Below are 6,336 nucleotides of genomic sequence, written 5' to 3'. Positions count from 1 at the left end.
GCCCCTGCTGTGTGTGCGCTGGACTTTGGTGGGAGCTTTTTTTCGGGATGGAGCGCCGGTCCCGAGTCAGGCGACCAGAAATGTCCCCCGTGTCCCCAAGAAGTGTTTTGTGCTCCGCTCTGTCCCACCCCGCTGTTCACCTCGCTTCATAGCCTGCTGCCTCTGACGTGCTTCACAGGCACAGTGTGTTGTGTTGGTGGGGGGGTCATTGTGCATTTTTTCTCTCTCCTTTTTTGCATGCTGGTATTCATTCACCTGTAGGCTACTGCTCTCTCCCTCTGTGTGTGTGTGTGTGTGTGTGTGTGTGTTTGTGTGTGGACAGAGGAGAAGAGATAGCCTACTGTAACAAATACTGTATATCTATAACCATGATGTTGCACCCATGAGCTACATGTTTTTTTTTTCTTTTCTCCCAGAGTTCCCACATTTGTCTGTTTTCCAAGCTTTGTGTGAGCTAATGCAGCATCATTTACCATCTCTGACCCGTCCCTACCCTTCTTTGACTGTTTCAAACTACTGCCATCTGGTCTCAGGTATTCTGTCCCATGATGTAAACTCACAAAGTTGTTTTCTCTACAATATATTGGCTTGTTTGCATTCCTTCTGTCATGGTGTGTTGGTCTGTGTTAAGTCATGTGTCTGAGGAATAATGTTCTTGTCTATGTCTGATTGGCTGTGGAAATTAATTCCCTCCTTGAGGACAAATAAAGCATCTAATGTAATCTAATCTGTTTGGCCTGCAGTCTTTCAGCCTGTCTACCTTCAACTGCAGGGACTTATTAGGCTTCGACATTACAACACGGCCGCTAGCTTCAGAAAGCACTTTTTCCTGACTCATTTTGGGACCCGCTCTTATCCTCCCATGACCCAACACCTCCGGGTACCGACCTAGTCTTTGAAAACGCTGAGCCACATGACGAAACTGCGGGCAGACGTCGAGACGCGCGCCTCCTTGATTTCCCTCCTGATGGAAATCAACGGTCATGTTCACTTTCATCGCACCAGCCGGCTCCCACACCCCCGCCTCGGCGAGGTGTGTCGCTTTCAGAACGCCACGCGAGCCACGCTGACACGATTTCCCGGACGATAATAATAACGAAGGGCTGCAGAGTTGAGGAGCGGGGCGCTATCTGATCTCACACTCCGCCACGGAGCGAACGCAAATTTGCTTTATTCGTTTTAAAGCACAGGCAGCACAAAGGCAACCCGCTGAATTGTCGACAGTTTCCACAAGGGGGGAATTGTAAGTGATCTCTCAAAGTCCTGGGCCAACAGAATATTAATGGTCTTTAAATTCAGCACTCAGCAAACACATAAAGGACTCAGCCCAAGCGGGTAATTTGCTTTTGGAAATTGGCCTCACTGATACCTTACAGTCATCCACATTAAACGCAGATCAAGCAGAAAATCAGTAATAAATCTGATGCCTTTATGGACATTCTACTGTATCTCTCCTCCTGTGAGCTTCACCCCAGTGGAGGGAGACTTTGTTTATCTCAGTGTGTGTGTGTGTGTGTGTGTGTCTTTCTTTCTGTCTGTGTGTGGCAGTGTTTGGGTCAGAGAGAGCAAAGGATTTGTATGGTTCCTGTAATCATTTTTAAAAAGGGGAAGCGACGGGCCATGAAGTGGAACATTAGTCTAAAGTTATAGAGGTTACGTTCAGCTTATGCAGGCCTTTGAAGAGTCCCTTCTGCCGGCCGGGGCTTCAGCTGGTCCAGGCCGGGGCTTCAGCTGGTCCTGGCCGGGGCTTCAGCCGGTCCAGGCCGGGGCTTCAGCCGGTCCAGGCCGGGGCTTCAGCCGGTCCTGGCCGGGGCTTCAGCCGGTCCAGGCCGGGGCTTCAGCCGGTCCTGGCCGGGGCTTCAGCTGGTCCTCCGCCTCCCTGTTTGCATACTGCTTGAACGGCCTGGGTCGCACCTGACAGCTCAGCGATATGTTGAGACACATTGAAGAGCAAGAGCAGAGGGGGACGCATTGATTTGGTGACATGGCACTTTTCCATGTTGATAATGACTTTGATGATCATTAAAGGTATGGATCAGGCAGTATGGACCGCAGGCTAATCTTCTATGTTATCAGCATGGACAGCTAGATCGGTATTTAAAGTAATAGTCTGAGACATTTTCATGTAAATTGCTACTCTCTATCACCGATTTATGTAACTCAATAGTGATTCAACCCATGATTTTTACCCAGTTCATGAAAGCTTTTACATTTGCTGCCCTAAACACTTTCCCAGGAAAAATCTCTGCCGAGCAGGAAGTGATGCTTTTTATGGCAGCAGCAACAGCGGTTTGTTTGGAATATATAGAAGAAGAACTGGGTAGTTAGCATGAGCAGTGATAGTCACCATGGCTGAAAAGACAAAGAAAAGAGAAACTCAAACTTCATCAACAGAAAATCCAAGGAAAAAGACGTCACAGTACTGGACACTGTTTGATTGACAAGGGATCCCAGCAATGACCATGATCACCAAAAAAAATAAAAAAAATAAAAAAAAAGGTTCTCACAAGAGGGATCTCACAGATTTCCACTTTAAGGACCAATCTGGAAGGGGATTATAGCACCATGTTGTCCCACTGCCAGTGCAGTTTATGTTTATTTTGCTGGATTTAAGGCATATTTTCACTCTCAAATTGATGAACTGACAGTATGTGACAGCTTAATGAATGCTTTAATTGCAATTTGAAAGTGCAAATGGCTTATTTACATTTGCGTTGATTATACACATTGGAAAGTTGTGAGGACATCATTTTCCAAATGCCATCTATCCAGAATCTCTATTATGGGTTATACATCCATAATTTGTTGATAAAAAAACTCCATATCCTGTCTATATTGGATTTGAGGGCAGAGAGTCTTAGTCCATGGGTGGTGGAGACAATTAAGACGTTTTGTATGCATTCTGCTATTTGGAATTGCTGAGGCGTGAAGCTCAGCCATTATCAGTTTCAGGCACAAAGTAAGAAGCGGCATCTGGCCATGCAAGGATTAGGAAAAAAATCAACACTCCCAAACAGTTGCTAAAATCCAGAACCTGATTTAGCATTTTTTTTTCACACAGGAGGAAAAAGAAAACAGGACACCCTGGCATGAATATTTTACACGCACCAATATTTCCTGGCGTGACACTGGGGCTTACCGGGACTTTTCTGCCTTTCAAAATGAGTTTGGATTATGAGCTGTGGCAGGTCGCAGAGAGGTGAGGACCGGGACCAGGAGGGTTTTTTTTTTTAAATTTTATTTTTAGAGATTGGTGCAGGGGGGAAGTGGGTGGAGGTGGGATGGAGGGGTTATAGGAAGCGAGGGACAGGGGTCTTTGTTCCTGTTTCAGTTTGATAGGATTGGGACCCCGGCCCAGGGAGAGGAGATGTAAGACCTGAGCTGGAACAGCAGGGGAAGGTATGATAAGACCGGGGAGAGGAGAGGAGAGGAGGAGAGGAGAGGAGCAGAGGAGAAGAGAGGAGAGGAGAGGAGAAGAGAGGAGCAGAGAGGAGAGGAGAGGAGAGGAGAGGAGCAGAGAGGAGAGGAGAGGAGAGGAGAGGAGAGGAGCAGAGGAGAGGAGAGGAGCAGAGCAGAGCAGAGCAGAGGAGAGGAGAGGAGAGGAGCAGAGGAGAGGAGCAGAGGAGAAGAGGAGAGGAGAGGAGAGGAGAAGAGAGGAGAGGAGAGGAGAGGAGAGGAGCAGAGGAGAGGAGCAGAGGAGAAGAGGAGAGGAGAGGAGAGGAGAAGAGAGGAGAGGAGAGGAGAGGAGCAGAGAGGAGAGGAGAGGAGAGGAGAGGAGAGGAGAGGAGCAGAGGAGAGGAGAGGAGCAGAGCAGAGCAGAGCAGAGGAGAGGAGAGGAGAGGAGCAGAGGAGAGGAGCAGAGGAGAAGAGGAGAGGAGAGGAGAGGAGAAGAGAGGAGAGGAGAAAAGAGGAGGAGAGGAGGAGCAGAGGAGAAAAGAGGAGGAGAGGAGAGGAGAGAGGAGGGGAGGGGAGGAGAGGAGAGGAGAGAGGAGGGGAGGAGAGGAGAGGAGAGGAGGAGAGAGGAGCAGAGGAGAGGAGAGGAGAGGAGAGGAGGAGAGGGGAAGAGAGGAGAGGAGAGAAGAGGAGAGGAGGAGAGGGGAAGAGAGGAGAGGAGAGAAGAGGAGAGGAGGAGAGGGGAAGAGAGGAGAAAAGAGGAAGAGAGGAGGAAAGGAAAGGAAAGGAAAGGAAAGAAAAGGAAAGGAAAGGAAAAGAGGATGAGGGGATGTTCTGGTGTTTAAAACTAGCGCACAATGATGATGACAACGACAAAAATAATGCTAAATCAAACATATGGAATCAGTTCAAGAAAACTTCTGTGTCCTCTTTACCGCCTCTTTGGTCTGTAGTGTGGAAACTTTGCTTGGCGCCGGGTGCTGACGCTCCTTACTGCCCCAGACATTGATTTAGCGGGAGAGAACGCGCTCGGTTCTGCTCGCACGTGGAGCTCCTGTAGCTCCTGTAGCTCCTGGATGATTGAGTTCTCGCTCATAATCCCATTACAGCTCCCGCGGATTCAGAGTTCATTTGTGGCTTTGTGCGAAGACACGCTCCCGTCTGAAAACGCGGGGAAAATCTGAACTGGCAGCGGCTCACCGACTCAAAGCTTCTTACGGCGGAACGCGGAAGATGAAGCCGTTTTAGTGACCGAAATTAAACGAAATGAATTTTGAACGGGGGAAAGAAAGAAACTGTGTTGCACCGCGGCCTCCGATGAGCAAAAACAAAAAGAGTCCTTACTTTTCTGTGGCGACTCGCTCTCTCCCGAGGCGTTCACAGGCTTGTTTGCTGGTTTAGTAATTGTGACTATTTTATGAGGGGAAATTTTATCTGTCAACATGGCTTTGTCAGGAGGTGGAAAAGCACGAGCCTGGTGGATTACATAAAAGCAGAGGTTAGCATTAGATTGCAGTACAGTACTTACGGTTATTCTCCTATTCTTGACTTTGACTGATGGCGACCATTTTGTTCTTTTAAGTGCAGGTTATCAGGTTATTCAACTGCATCTAATGAGTGTGAGTGCAGTGACCCTGGGGCCCAGTATGTGTGTGTGTGTGTGTGTGTGTGTGTGTGTGTGTATGTAAGATGCATGCTTGGAAGGTTGCCCACAGTCTACCTTCATGACTGTGACCTGTATGAACATGTGTACACTTGTGTCTGCGGTTTGTGTGTGTGTGGGCGTGCACGTAGACTTCCGGCACCAGCTGCTGTGCGGATGGGGGGGGGGGGGGGGGGGGTGAAGGCCAGGAGGCTCTAAATCTGTGGAGACAGGAGGCAGGAGGCAGACGTAACCCCTCTCTCTCAAGGAGGAGAACCACATCCCGCTCTCTCTGGGACAGATAAAAGGAGCCGGGCCAGGAATACAATTACAGTCATCTGCCTCCCCCCCCCCCCCTCCCCCCTCCCTCCCTCCCTCCCTGTCTCCACCATCCCTCTGTCTCCTGTCTCCCCAACCTCTACATCCTTGGTATTTGACTGACTTTGAGGAATTACAGGTTCATTAATGAAATTCAGTCTCTTCCCACTCCTCTCCTTGATCACCAGGCAGGGCGTCCGCTTGGCTTATCTCTCTCTCTCTCCCTCTCTCGCTTTGGTTTGCTCATCTGTCAGAATTGTCTTCCTTTGTGTTTTTTTGTATTATCTTTGTTTAGTATCTTTCTTTCTTTCTTTCTTTCTTTCTTGCTTTCTCCCTATCCTTCTTTCAGCATCTTTGCACATTTTAGCACATTCATTGCATTCGCTTTTCTTCCCACCCTTTTCTTTCCTTTTGTAATCTTTTTCTAATGGCTTTCTGATGCTATCTCGCCGTCTTTTAACTGTTTGCCTATATACGAGACAGTGAGATTCGGCGCCGGGTCCCTGGGTCAGAGCCGTACAGCCCGTTCACGCCGGCAATCAGAGAGCCCGCCCAAATAATGACCGCCATGAATCAGCCTATGAATGAGACAGCCGCTGGATTCAGCACTTCTCCCTTTTAACTAGCTCGACTAGCGCGCGTGTGTTTCTTGCTCCGAGGACAATAAAAACCATAGCGGGGACCATTTGTGTTGAAATGAGTGTGGCAGGCGCAGGTTAGCCGGAGCTGAATGATTTGATTTGGTTGTGTAGTTACAGTGGGAAGGGAACATTTTCTTCCCTTGGTGGAGAAGTCAGATAATTGGCCGGGCTTTGCATCGCGGAGCACGATCGCGCTGCTGTTTTTATGAGAGGCCGCTGCAGGCCTCATTGGAATAAAGCTTTCTGACTGCTATAGTAGCCACTATTCATCTAGACTGTAATCTTTACTTTAATGGGGAAGAGGTAATGTTTACTCTGTGAAGAGGCGAGGCAGTGACCTGT

This window comes from Centroberyx gerrardi, chromosome 17, assembly GCF_048128805.1.
Source record: "Centroberyx gerrardi isolate f3 chromosome 17, fCenGer3.hap1.cur.20231027, whole genome shotgun sequence".
Taxonomy (NCBI): Eukaryota; Metazoa; Chordata; class Actinopteri; order Beryciformes; family Berycidae; genus Centroberyx; species Centroberyx gerrardi.
The sequence above is the reverse complement of the archived record's forward strand: the minus strand, read 5'-3'. Positions refer to the sequence as shown.